We start from the raw sequence: 14,484 nt of genomic DNA, 5'->3' as shown, positions 1-14,484 counted from the left end.
TAACCACATTTCCTCTGGGCTGTACTCAGTGGAATGGAGTCCAGCTGAGAGAAAAGCATCTGGGTGAGGGGATGTGGGCAGGTGAACAGTGGGGAGGGTTCAGCAGCTCTCACCCACATACCCCTTTTGTGCCTTAATTGGACCCTGCTTTATACAGGATATGCCACCTAATGGCACAGCAGGGAAGCAACCTGCCTAGAGAGCAGGAGGCTGTGGGTTCAAATCCCCGCTGGTGTGTTTCCCAGATTATGGGGAACTCCTATATCGGGCAGCAGTGATATAGGAAGATGCTGAAAGGCATCATCTCATACTGCGCCGGAGAAGGCAATGGCAAACCCCTCCTGTATTCTGCTAAAGACAACCACATGGCTCTGAGGTTGCCAGGAGTCGACACCGACTCAACGGCACAGTCTTATACAAGTTAGGGTCAGATCGATGTACCATGAAAGAGGCTGAGAAACTGTGCCACCTACATTTTTAATCTGCCCTCTAGGAATGTTTGGCATGGAATATCCAACTACACTGAAACAAAACACAAACAGACAAGCAAACAAAAGGGTAATCGGAGGGACCACAATCACCCACTGAGTCTGCTGGGACCCTCTGTTCGTCATCTCAGGTCCTACTCGCAGCCCCACCATTGACTGGGATTCCTTTGGCAGGGGCTAGAAACAGGCCCTTCTCGGTTGTGGCCCCTCGGTCCTGGAATGCCCTCCCTGCATTAGAAGTTCCATCCATCAAAAGGTAACCATACCTTAATTCATATTGGTTTTTTGCACAGCAAAGAGTTGATTTACACATTATATAGAATGACTGCTAGACAGAGGTGGGCTGAATTTTGGACTGTGCTACTTCAGATTGTGGGCAAGGATTTTTGCATGCTCCCCAATGTAAAAGGAACAAACAGATCTCCCTGTATGCAGGAAACTAGCACAGGGAGGTGGTGGTGGTGGTGGGGAGTTTAGTACAGACTACCCACTGATGTATTGTTTGTTACGAGCAGAGAAACGAAAGCCTTTAAAACTATGACCGCCCACCTGCCGGCTGAAGTGGCAGAGTCCAGAATTCCACCATTCATTCTGTGTCATGAGTAAGACACTGCTCTCAAGCAGTTCAAGGGCTGCTGGCTTTAAGTGGTACTTGGGTGCAGCAAAGTTTCCCTGGACTGTGCCCAAGAGTTTTTATGTCTGATGGGCAAATTGAGAAATTCACTTCCTGCTGGCACCACTTTGGCTTTTGGGTATTATTTACTTTTCATATAACATATCCGTTGAACAAAACAAGAACAAACAGAGAGAGAGAGAGAGGTAGGTTCAAATACAGCCTGGCGGCCAACTAGCGACATAAAGAGAGATCAAGCAGTTCTCATTTCTCTGCCTTGTGCAGGAAGGAGAGGGTGTATGTGTGTGAAAAAAGGGGCTAGCTGGTTTCCCCCTTACCTTTCTTTCTGTGGAACATTTCTATGAAGGACTCACCAGACGTTCTCTGAATGCAAGGGGGGCAAATGCAAATGTCATTGTCACAGTCAAGGAGGAAGCAAGCCAAGAGTAAACAGTACAAATACAGCAGTTAGAACTGTCTTGGGTCCTGGAAAACCCTGTGCAAATAAAGGAGGGTGGAAAGCTGATGCAGTACTCAGAGCCAAACTGGACAAGACACTAAGCATGCGGCTTCTGCTGGAAACAGTACCCTGTTTGCACTTTGCTTCTCTCTCTTCCTCTGTAATGTCTCATGCAACGTTATGACATCAACTAAGGGAGGAGAGCTGGTCTTGTGGTAGCAAGCATGACTTGTCCCCTTAACTAAGCAGGGTCCACCCTGGTTGCATTTGAATGGGAGACTCCATGTGAGCACTAAGAGATCTTCCCCTTAGGGGATGGAGCCACTCTGGGAAGAGCAGAAGGTTCCAAGTTCCCTCCCAGGCTTCTCCAAGATAGGGCTGAGAGAGATTCCTGCCTGCAACCTTGGAGAAGCCGCTGCCAGTCTGTGAAGACAATACTGAGCTAGATAGACCAATGGTCTGACTCAGTATATGGCAGCTTCCTATGTTCCTATATTCCTAACTTTATGACATCGAGAGATTCCGCTTCCCCCCAGCCCCTCCTCCATCAGTCGACAGCCAATGATATGGAGCAGGGGGTGGAGGTTTGCAGAACATTGTGCCCCTGTTCACATGCCATGTTCAGCCCTATTCACACATTATGTTAGACACACATACAATCTGTGTAAAGTGTACACAGGTTCAGATCTGTTGCAGGTACTACATGGAGCCATGGCTCGCGGACAGAGCTGCTGTTGCATGCAGAAAGTCCCAGGTTCAGTCCAGGGCAACTACATGGGATGAGGCCATAGCTGAGTGGATAGAGCATCTGCTTTGCATGCAGATGGTCCAAAGTCCCCTCCCTGGTGACATCTCCAAGCACAGCTGGGAGAGACTCCTGCCTGCAACCCTGGAGAAGCTGCTGCCCATCAGTACAGACAATACTGAGCTAGATGGACCAATAAACTGACTTAGTGAGGCTGTTCACATGCACAGCCAAGAGCAGCCTAAGGCAGCCCAGCCTGTTCTTGGCTGCATGTGCGAACCACCAGGAGGCAAGCGGCTCCCAGTGGCAGTGTGGTGGCAAACCCGCTTAGGGATCCCACCACTTAGCCAGAGTTAAGGGTGTGAGGGCACCCTTAACTCAAACTAAGTGCTTGTGTATTGGCGCCATGTGGTGCCGACACAGGAGCAGGGGAGATCCCCACAATGCACTGTGCACTCACAGGTGCATGATGGGATTTCCAGGGGCTGGGATGATACATCCTGGCCCCCAAACCTCTGCCCTGCTCAGGGAAGCCGGTGACTGTCTGGGCACATGATCGGCGCACCCAGCAAGGATGGAGGAATCGTTTGCAGGGAAGGTAAGTTTTAGCAGCCTTCCCCACCACCCATACAGTAGCCCTCTCATGTAATCGTGAGAAAGGACTCATTATAAGGCAGCAGCCTCTGTTAGCTATGGCCATTCTCTGTATTCTTGGGTTGTCCCCTCCCTAGCAGCTTTACAGATTTCCCAGTAAACCGACTGGCCTAAGGAAAGCAGTGCCATCCCCGCCTTTCTCCCCCCACTCCCTTCCTCTTTCCTCTTTTTATTAAAACCACACCTCCACTTCCTTCCTCTTTTTTACTCTCCCCCCTTTCCTTCCTTTTCTGTTCAATCACCTCCTAATTCCTTTCCATCTGCTTTGGAGAGCAGCTATGGAATGAAGGGTTTCCATTTGATTTTCTCTGTGTAGCAAGTTTGCTATAGAGTTTCTTGCTTGTAAATGAGTGTGCAAGCAAATGTAACAAGTGTCTCCAAGATCTGCTGCCTGAAGCAAACGGCTTCAGCCTGCTTCATAGCAGGGCCAGCCTTGGAGGGAAATATGAGATACATTGGGTAAATCTCATTGATGAGATAATGGTTCCGGGTGAAGTTCACCTGGCCTGGAAATCAGACCAGAATAATGCGATTTATTGATCATGCCTTCTGTTTCCTGCAGGTCAGTATCACCGTTCAGTGTGAACATAGTAGAGTTAATTGGCTGATTTCCCCCCATCTTCCCACTATGGTCCCATTTGGGCCATGTAGGTCAGTGGTGGAGCATCTGATTTACAGGCAGAAGGTCCTAGATTCAGTCCCTGGCATATCCAGGTGGAGCTGGGAAAGATCTCTGTTTGGGATGGGGCCATAGCTCAGTTGTAGAGCATCTGCTTTGAATGCAGAGGGTTCCAAGTTCAATCCCTGGTATCGTGAGGTAGAGCTGGGAAAGACTTCTTACTGAAACCCTGGAGAGCGACTGCTGGTCAGTGGAGACAATATTGAGCTAGATGTACAAATGGTCTGACTTCCAAGCTAGATGTACCAATGGTCTGACAAGGCAGCTTCCTATATTCCTGTGTTGCCCCACAACATATTATTTGTTTGTTTGTTGAATTAATATACCACCTAGTATAAAAACCTCTTTGCATATGCATTCTCTTTGCCCAAGCCTCCCTCTTCCTGCTGCTTTCACCTGCCTTACTGTTTCCTCCTGTCTCCAACCTGTAGCAATCCGTTGATGGGAGTTCTCTTGTTTGGGGACATTTCATCTATGGGGTTGGCAGCAATAAATGCTGCCCCAGCAGACTTGTGCCAGCATAGAGACTACATTTGATGCAATGACCTGGGTCCAACCTGCCTACAGAGATCCTCTGCAATCCTAAATTCCATCATGATGGTTAAGGTTGATCAAAAATGTTCTGTTAAACAGCAGGGAGAGTTGGTCTTGTGGTAGCAACCTCGAAGGCAGCTTTCTATGTTCCTTATGTATAGGCAGAAACCTGAGCCTGTGCATCTTCTGTATTTCTTCTTTTTAATTGAAAAGGTCTTTAGTGGCCAGGGACAGAGATAGATTGGGCAGAATAATTAACATGTTGTTACCCGCCCTGAATCCTTGGGACAGAGGATGCACCAATGCACAGAGAATAAGTCCACACAAAGATGCCTAGATAACATGCAACATATATCTGAGCCCAGCCATTTAATCAGTGGGGCATCCTTTCTAAATGCAGGATTCTGTCTACCAGATTCTATGAACATTTAAGTTAGCAGTAAACTTATTTTTGATTTCAGCTGGTGCAACTAATTGCCCCTTGAATGTAGCACACTAGATTGCCAGAGCTGTTGTGGTGAATGTGCACTTTACCTTGGTGTTGAGATGAATGAGACCTCTTTAAATGCTATCTTGCTCAAATGTCTAAAATGTGTATCATTTCCCCCTTACATGATCTCATTTCCTTTGCAAAAAAAAGAATTAAAAATGAGGCAGTCACTCTATGCTTAGCCATGCATGCTTTCACCATGAGAAAGAAGGCAGTGAAACATCACACACACACACACACACACACACACACCATGCCATTCAATGGAAATCATCTGGGTCCCATGTCATTTTGATTTGCTGAATACTTAATGACTCAATACTAACCAATGTTAGGAATGTCCAATCTCGAGAGCCTTTTACACAACCTGTTTACTTAGGAGGGGTTGGGATAATCCCATGATCACCCTCTGCAGGGTAATGTCCCCAGGGGCCATTCCTTCTTCACCAAATTCCTCAGTTACCAGTGCACAGAACAATATTTGACATGTAGGAAACAGTTGCATTTCTTCACCCACTGTGTAGGTGTTTTCTACCTGGAAATGCAAAATATGGTATTGTCTTCCTCTTGCCTCCTGGAGGCCCCAGCTCTCATAGGCATCTGTGGAGGGGGTGGGGTGGTAAATTACAGGGCCAGATTATGAGATGCTCAGGTCCTAAATCATGTCAGGTTTCTAGGACCCCATAGCATTACAGAAATATATATATTTATACTAACTCAAAGGACAATGAAATAAAAATAATAAAGCTTTATGTTACATGGCAAAGATGCAACGAGAAACTAATAATCTAACAAAAACAGTTCTTTTGCAATAAATCTATTTGCATTAGAAATACCTTTAAATGAAAATACATTGCGTATAACTTGACATTTAGTCATTTGTTTGTATTTGAAACCCCTCACAACAGGTATAAGTACTCCCCCCCCTCCGCTGCCTGGACACTTTGATAGGTGTGACATGGAGATGGGCTGTAGATCAGAGGATGGGTCCTCTGATAGGGATGGTGGCGCTCTGGGAAGAGCAGAAGGTTTCCAATTTCCTTCCCTGTCATCTCCAAGATAGGGCTGAGAGAGAGTCCTGCCTGCAACCATGGAGAAGCTGCTGCCAGTTTGTGTAGACAACACTGAGCTAGATAGACCAATGGCCTGACTCAGTATATAGCAGCTTCCTATGTTCCTATGATGGGGTCATTGTTTAATCATAAACCATCTGCTTTGCATGCAAAGGTCCCAGGTTTAATCCCTGGCCTCTCCAAATAGGGCTGGGAAAACCTGGCAAGCCACTGCTAGTCAGTGGAGACAATACTGAGCTAGGTGGAGCAAAGGTATGACACAGTAGGGCACTTTCCAGTTAGCCACCCAACAGCAGCAAAATGCTTCCGTTCAGGCAAATCACATTCAAAACGTAAACAGTAGAGGGAGCAGTCTCGTGAAAACGAACCACCCAAAAAACCCAGCAACTTCTTTACGCCAGATATACGACGCCATAGCACTCTATCGCAGTGATTAAATTCGAAACAAGGCATCAGAAATGTGAACGGCACCCTGCTGTCCACGTAGGGACTGTGGTGTCACAACACCGGAAGTGGGGAAGCACGCTTCGGAAATCTGTCGTGACCCCGTGTCAGGGTGCAATCTGGAAAGCACTCTGATGGCAGCTTCCTATGTACCTATTTTTCCGTAATGGAAGAAAGGCCACATTTGTAGTTCAGAGCAAAAAAGCTGCTCAGGGCTGATCAGCTAATTGGGGTTTAATGGGGTATGTACCCCCTTAAGAGATATAAGAGGAGGATTCGGGTAGGTAGCTATCTGCATTACACATTCACAGTTTCTTTATGAACTTGAGCCCAACAGGCAAATCATGTAAAAAGACATATTTAGATTATAATTGTTTCATACTCCCACCATCCTTTCTTTTAATTTTTTCTCCAGGCTGAGAGATTCTATGCCAGGAAAAGATACTTTAGAAATAATTACATATGAAGCACATTGTGCACAATCCAGCCAATGTTAACCACTTTTCATTTATTTTAGTGGAGATGAAATAAACTTGTGCTCAAACTCTTCCATTTGAATCAATGGGACTTAAACTTCTTAACAGCGCCTGACATGATGAGGCAAAATACTCAAGAGGAGCCCTGTTGAAATTAAAAGGACTGTCCTTTTCATTGTCAATGGAACTACTCTGAGTAATTTTCCTCATCATGCCTGCCAATGTCTTGTGTCATTAGCACTGATACATCTCTGCCTATGTTGTAACACTTTTCTTTGATAAGTTTTATGCACATTTACTTGGAATCAGGATTGAGTTAGCGCAACGCAAATACATGCATACAGTTTTGAATAATTCTGAATCTGAATTCTGAGTAAAGACACATGTCACTGGACTGCTCACACAGGGAGTTTGGTAATTTCGCTAATGGGGGTTGGCAAGTTACTGTCAAACATCTTGTACCTACAGAATTTTAGAAAACATTTTTTCAGAATTTGAGGAAACTTACAGTCAATGCATCCCTAAGTGGGTAAATGGAGTAAGCCCAGTAGAACACCGTAGGACTCACTTCTCAGTAAACATGAGTAAGACTGCAGTGTGCTTCAGTGGTTGATGATGCTGTTATGTCTTGCTTGGTGCTTGACCAGCTTGTGGCTCCATCTCCATAGAAAATTATGTGGCCGCTGGTGGATTTCCTTTCTGTTAGGTCTCCACCCCAGTCTGCATCTACGATCAGAGGGGGCCCACACCGAAGCAAGCAACCAGACCAAACACCCAGACAACTGGATTATGCTTCCTGATCTCAGCGGAATTGAGGAAGAGGAGACAGCAGTTCCAGATCCAACCACACTCAACACAGAGACCCCCAGTGATCCACCAGACGCACCTGAGATAATGGGAGAGACCACAGAGGGTGAGGTAAGGCGATCGACGCGCTCAAACCGAGGTGTTCCAGCCCCGAGACTGTCCTACCTCGCAAGAACGGTGGATTTGCCAGATTTGGCTTTTTAAAATCCAAATTCTGGGTTACGGCCCATTTGACCCATGAGTATACCCCTTAGGTTCTGGCATCAGTAAGGCACTGCAAGGCTACAATCAAACTAAAGTTTAATAATGTATTCCATTCATTGATTTTGACTGGAGAAAAGAACATACTTAACTCTCTCAATGAAACCCAAGGCTTCAAAGTGCTTAAATGTGCCCAATGCAAAAATGCAAGCATGGTTACTTGTACAGTCCTCCTATACGCCCACCCCAAGCAGATGCTCAGAAGGAGAGTGGAGGAGGGGATATTTGCTTCTCTCATCTCCACTGAAAAGGAGAGGGTGGTGGTGGCTTGGGGTAGGCTGGGGAACTTTAGGATCACACTGTCAGAAGTTCCTGTGGTGAAAACCAGTTTCTTTTCTTCCTTTTTAATCTCCAGAATGGAGCACTTTCTATGACCTCTAGGAAGCCATGCAAAAATTTCTAAAACTGGAAGGGGAAGGCCAACGTTCTGTTCAGTGTGCAATTTCCTAGTGACCTGGCAAGATTTCCCCTCAAGCACTCTAATAATAACAAAGGTAGAATGATGTGTCGGTATGAGGCCTCATGTGTCTCTGCAGCGGAAAATCAGCTCATTTGACCAGAGCTTGTAATGTTTGGAAAACAAAAGTGTGGGTGAGGCAGGTTCCTCCCCAGCCTACTCATATAGCTGAAAGAATGTGTGGTTTAAAACACACACACACACACACACACTGCAGTTGCTTTTCAGTGGAAACACTTTGAACCTTCTTCCTGTGTTGTGTGATGCTCTGTATTTGGAACCACAGAGAGGTGCCCACATACTCTTTGTTTCCTGTCAGGTTGAAAAAGAGATGTCAACATGCATTGCAGGGGTGGAGATTTGGAAAGAAGAGAGGATCATTCCCCTTCAACATTTGGAGGGGTTGGGAGTGGGACTCTCCCTTACCAAACTGCATATGAAGAAATGAAGCTATCGTATACTGAGTCAGACCATTGATCTGTATGGACTGAAACTGTCTCTTCTGAGCGTGGCGGGGCAGAGGGAGGCCAGCGGTGGCCCGGGTTCTGCTGCCGTCACGGCCCCCCTCGCCCCACTTCCTGTGTCTGACATCAGATGAAGGGAGCATTTAGCCATTTCCCCCGCATCTGATGTCAGGCGTGGGGGTATGGTTTGGCTCCCAAATGGGGCTGCGTGGCCCCGTTTGGGAGTTAAACTGGCCAGTGCTGTGTTCACAGCATGGCTGGAGCGACTCTCCCTGCCTTTTGAAGGCAGGGCAAGCCACTTTGGCTGCACTGTGAACGCAGTGCTGGCCAATCTGACTTCCTCAAAGGGGCTGCACGGCCCCATTTGGAAGTGAGACCGAACAGCGCTGCGTTCGCAGCACGGCCAGAGCAGCTCTCTGTGTCTTTAAAAGGAAGGGAGAGTCACTCTGGCCACGCTGCGAAGGCAGCACTGGCTGATTGAGTTCAAAAATGGGGCTGTGCAGCCCCGTTTGGGAGCTAAATCATGCCCCCCACATCTGATGTGAGATGGGGGGGCATGTCTGGGGCACCAGGCTCAGCCCCTGGGGGACTGCTGCCTGTGAACCCATCCACTCAGTGGTGGCTCTGCCCCTGGGCAGTGGCTTTCAAGTGGGGCTGGCCTGTTCACTGGGTAGACCCAGGCAGTCGCCTATAGCAACAATACTTTAAAAAAATAAATAAATAATTTTTATTTCTCAGTTTTACACATTTTTTTTAAAAGGAAAAGAACCAAGAAAGCAGTTTTACAAACAAACAAACAAACAAAAATAGCAATAATGCAGCACTATGTTAACATGTTAATAATATGTTAGTTGACACCACTGTGGTATGTGCAGAAGATTAGACTTCTGGAAGCTTTTTATTTTAAAATATAGCATCTGATGGTGAAGGCAGACTAACTATCCTGATTGCTAGATTTTCCATAACGTATTGTTGGTTTCTGTATATTGGGAGTGGGGCTTCAGTATACTCTCAAGCTGTATACAAACATCTTGTTACCGTAGAGCAACAGGAACAATTGCTTCCTTACCACTACTGGTACACGAGTGTGTATCTAGCACTGCTCGCTTTATGTAAATGTACAAATAGTGCAAGTGCAAAACGCAGCAGCTAGGGTTTTATCCAGAGCTGCCCGGTGGGAGCACACCACACTCATTTTGAAAGAGTTGCACTGGCTGCCAGTTGGTTTCCGGGTCCAATTCAAGGTGCTGGTTTTGACCTTTAAAGCCCCTAACGGTTTGGGACCAGGGTACTTGAGGGACTGCCTGCTCCCAAGCATTGCTGCCTGCTTGACAAGAACATCTGAGGGGGCTCTGCTCCGGGTGCTGACAATGAGGGAGGCTCGGCTGTCGTGCACTCGGGACAGGGCATTCTCTGTTGCTGCCCCCAGACTTTGGAATGCTCTCCCAGTGGCCATTCGCTCCTCGGACTCCATCACAGTTTTTAGAAAGCTTGTTAAATCTTGGCTTTTTATCCAGGCCTTTACATGATTGTTTTATTGCTGCTTCTATGTGTTTTACTTGTGTATAGTTTGTACATTTGTATTTTATAGATTTTAAATTAGATTGGCTTTATATTTTTAGCTTAATTATTTTTATTGTCATTTTTTGTATGTTTTTTAACTTTTGTAAACCGCCTTGAGATTGTTTGTAATGAAAGGCAGTATATAAATGTAACAATAAATAAATAAATAAATAAATAAACAAACAAACATTACAAGGAATAGCTATCAATCAGGTACAATCAGAAAAAGAAAAATAGAGTAAAGGAGACTGCTCTTTACAGAGAGAAAGAACATCTTTCCGAAATGTAAAATGACTAGTAGAGCCACAAAAGATACCTAGAGGATTATTTGTATATGTCATAAGAGGATACCAATGGTTAATAGAACAATCTGAAGTGGAAAGCCTTTGAGAAATTTGAAGCTGTTCAGTTAATTTGTCCATCAGTGCAATATTCCACAGACGTATGTACGATTGCTTGATGGAGGGCAAGACTGGATGTTTCCAGGGATCTGCAATTTCCATTCTGGCCGTATGACATCAATTCTTGGGGAGCTCCGTAGCTTCCTGAGTGGAAGTCAAATGGGCAGGGCTTGCCTGATAGATGGCCTCTGGCTGGATGGCTTGCTTCCTCCTCTCCCATCAGCACATTCTGTAGCCAACCCTCCCTCCTTCCCTCCCTCCTGTTACTGATGCAGCTGCTCAGGTGGGAGCCTCCATCTTGGTTTCTCAAACGCCTGAATCCATTTAAAGGGCCTGCATCCAAGTTCAGCTTAAAAAATGAACATAGGCACAGTCATTCACACAAACACATGTATGTATGTACAGACACCTATACACACATACAGCATAATGTCTGAATTGGGCTTTTGTTGCCTGGGAAGGAGGCCTCTCAAGGGACCCCACCAGTTCTGTATCACTAATATGTTCCTTTGAAGCCTCCTGATACTGAGCAGGACCAGTGTCCATATAGGTCAGCGTGGTCTGCTGTGACGGGCCGACACTGTTATAAGGGCCAAACAACACAATATATTAAGCAAACAATTAGGGCAGGCATATTGGTTTGTTTCTCAGTAAATAGTACACAGGGGAGCGCAGTCCAGATTCAGACTGTGGAATGCAAGCCTTGGCCCCATCACAGTCCCAGTCTGCCTTCCCAGCTCCCATAGCTGTTATTTGCCCCAGAAGGAGCATCCCCATTGATGCCAATGGGAGCTTTCTTTCTGGACCAAAGAGCATCACAGGGAGCCTGATCTGGATGGGGACCAGGGCAGGAATAAAGGGTTAAAGGTCTCCACTTCTCACACAGTGGTTCTGATCTGGATTAGGGCCCCAAACATGTGCTGCTTATTAGAGATGAGCCAGTCTTCCCTGCATACCGCCAATTAACTCAGCAGTGAGGGAGTTAATTTAAGGGAGAAAAGCTGGACTTGTGGTCACAAGCATGCAGTGTCCCCTTTGCTAAACCAGGGTCCACCCTGGTTGCATTGGAATGGGAGACCACATGTGAGCATGTAAGATATTCCCCTCAGGGGATGGAGCCGCTCTGGGAAGAGCAGAAGGTTCCAAGCTCCCTCCATGGCATCTCCAAGATAGGGCTGAGAGAAATTCCTGCCTGCAACCTTGGAGAAGCGGCTGCCAGTCTGTGTAGATAATACTGAGCTAGATGGACCAATAGTCTGACTCAGTATGTGGCAGCTGCCTATGTTCCTATGACTTGATTGCTGAAAACTCCATTTTTTTGAGCCTGTTAAAGACTCAGAAAACTATTTCCTGCACCCCCAAAACATCACCTTTGTCAGTCCTCCCTGCTCTAAAACGATCTTTTTAAGTAGTACACATTTCACAAAGACAACAAAGGAGGGCAAAAACCTACCATTAAGGCACCTACTAACGGCTTAATGTAGCATGTAGTTTGACCTCAACACAGTGGTTTTCCCCCATTACTGCTACCAAAAATCCTTTTAACTGGAGATGGCAGGATTGAACCTGGGACTTTCCTTATGTAAAACATTTGAGCATGTTTTGCATCCTCCAAAATTCAGCAGAGATGCTTCTTCTGTAAACAAGATGAGAATCAGGATCATAGACCTTAGATGACCTGCCCGACGTCAGTTATACTTTACATAAATTGAACTGCAGCTTTGATGTGGTTGGAACTGAAATAACTACACTGTGATGTTCCTACGGAGGTGGTATTATTTAAAACGTTCTCTGTGAGTGATATTTCCCACAGGTGCTAACTCTTCTAGTTCTCAAGTAAATTCCCATCACTTGACTTTGCTTGCAAGAATTTTCAAATATATCTTATCTTAATTTAATTGTTTTCAGGGTTCCAATTATAGATGCTATTGTATTTCACAGATAAGGGGGGGGAGTGTAAAAGTGTTGTATGTGGCAGGAAAATACTTGTATCGCATTGACACCCCACAGAAGTTAATATTTAGGGTGTTTATTAAAAGTATTCCTCAAAGCTTCCTTTCAAAAGCAGAAGTTAATATAATTTAAACAATCTAAATTTATTTGTTTTATTTATTTATGTAACATATTTTTATACCGCCCAAAACTTACGTCTCTGGGCAGTTTACAACAAAAACAGAAAAGTTAAAACATTCGTTAAAACAGATAAATGACCACAAAGAAATTAAAACATTGGTTAAAATAAATGACAGCAAAAAGTTAAAACATTACAATTTAAAACCTCTAAACAATATTTAAAAATGAAGTTAAAACTATTTAAAAGGTATTTAATTAAAAGCCTGGGTGAATAAATGTGTCTTTAAAGATTTTTTAAAAAATTTCAGAGATAGGGAAGCTCTTATTTCATCAGGGAGTGTGTTCCAAAGAATCGGGGCAGCAACTGAGAAGGCCCATCCCCGAGTAGCCACCAGATGAGCTGGTGGCAACTGCAGACAGATGATCTCAATAGGTGGTGAGATTCATGAAGAAGAAGAAGTTTTCTTAAATACCCAGGGCCCAAGCCATTTAGGGCTTTATAGGTTATACCTAGCACCTTGTATTTTGCCCAGAAACTTATCGGCAGCCAGTGTAGCTCTTTCAATACAGGAGTAATATGGTCTCTCCGAGATGACCCAGAGACCGACCTGGCTGCCGCATTCTGAACCAGCTATAGTTTCCGGGCTACATACAAAGGCAAACCCACAAAGAGCGCATTGCAGTCATCCAATCTGGAGGTTACCAGCAGATGTACCACTGTCCTGAGCAGGGGCGTATCTAGGGTGGGGCAGGCAGGGCATGTGCCCCAGGTGCCACTTGAAGGGGGGCCATCTTGTAAAAAAAATTTTTTAAATGGCTGCCGAAAACAAAATGGCTACTGTGCATGCTCAAATGGTCTCTGTGAGGCCCTAGGTCATGCCAGGCCTTGCAGAGGCCATTTGAACATGTGCGGTGGCCATTTTGTTTTCAGTGGCCTTAAAAAAAAGAGTATTTTTAAAACTGGCCACCGCACATGCTCAAATGGTATCTGTGAGGCCCTAGAGGCCAGCGGGGTGAGGGGGAACCTTTGCAAAAAAAACCCCAGACTTTAGGAAACCCCCCAAAGGGGTTACAGGTTAAAAAATTATTTTTTAATTAATATAATATAAGACACTGTACACATATTTAGATTGGCACTATTTACAGAGAATCAGGGCTTGTGAATACTGAGCTGACACTTATGAGCTAGGATTGTATTCATTTGCTCTTACTTTGCTTCTTGTGATAAGTGAGTTAAATGTGATGTCTTGCTAATATGGCTATTAATGGTGAGTTTGTCTTTGAAACAGTGTGAAATCCTTAGTATTAAGGCCCACTGGGAGTTTCTTGCTCTCTTTCCTTTTAACTGTCTTTCTGAAATACTAGAATATATTCTAAGCAGTGACACAGTTTACTCTGTATATCCTTTAATTATTTTCAGAGTATCTGGGAAAAGTCAAATTCTCCATTGATTTTTAAAACTTATGTAATAGTGATGCTACAATGCATAGTAGAGAATTAGACAGGCACTTCTAGTTTTCCAAGTACACCTCCACATAGTATTTGGGTATTTCATGAGCTCCAGCATACTGAAATTTGTAGTTTTCCAGCATTTTTTGATCTGGCTAAGTCCACTGCTAAATAGTTTTTGAAATATTAAAAGATTTACAAGCCTGACTTGTATTTTTCAGCTGATATTATGGTAAAGTTATCTGAAAGGTGGGTGTCAGATGCTTGGACAGGGGGCGCAATTTCAGTGCTTGCCCTAGGCGCTATTTTCCCTAGATACACCTCTGGTCCTGAGGTCATTTATTTCAAGAAAT

Source organism: Hemicordylus capensis, chromosome 4 (assembly GCF_027244095.1).
Source record: "Hemicordylus capensis ecotype Gifberg chromosome 4, rHemCap1.1.pri, whole genome shotgun sequence".
Classification (NCBI taxonomy): domain Eukaryota; kingdom Metazoa; phylum Chordata; class Lepidosauria; order Squamata; family Cordylidae; genus Hemicordylus; species Hemicordylus capensis.
Note: the sequence above shows the minus strand (reverse complement) of the source record.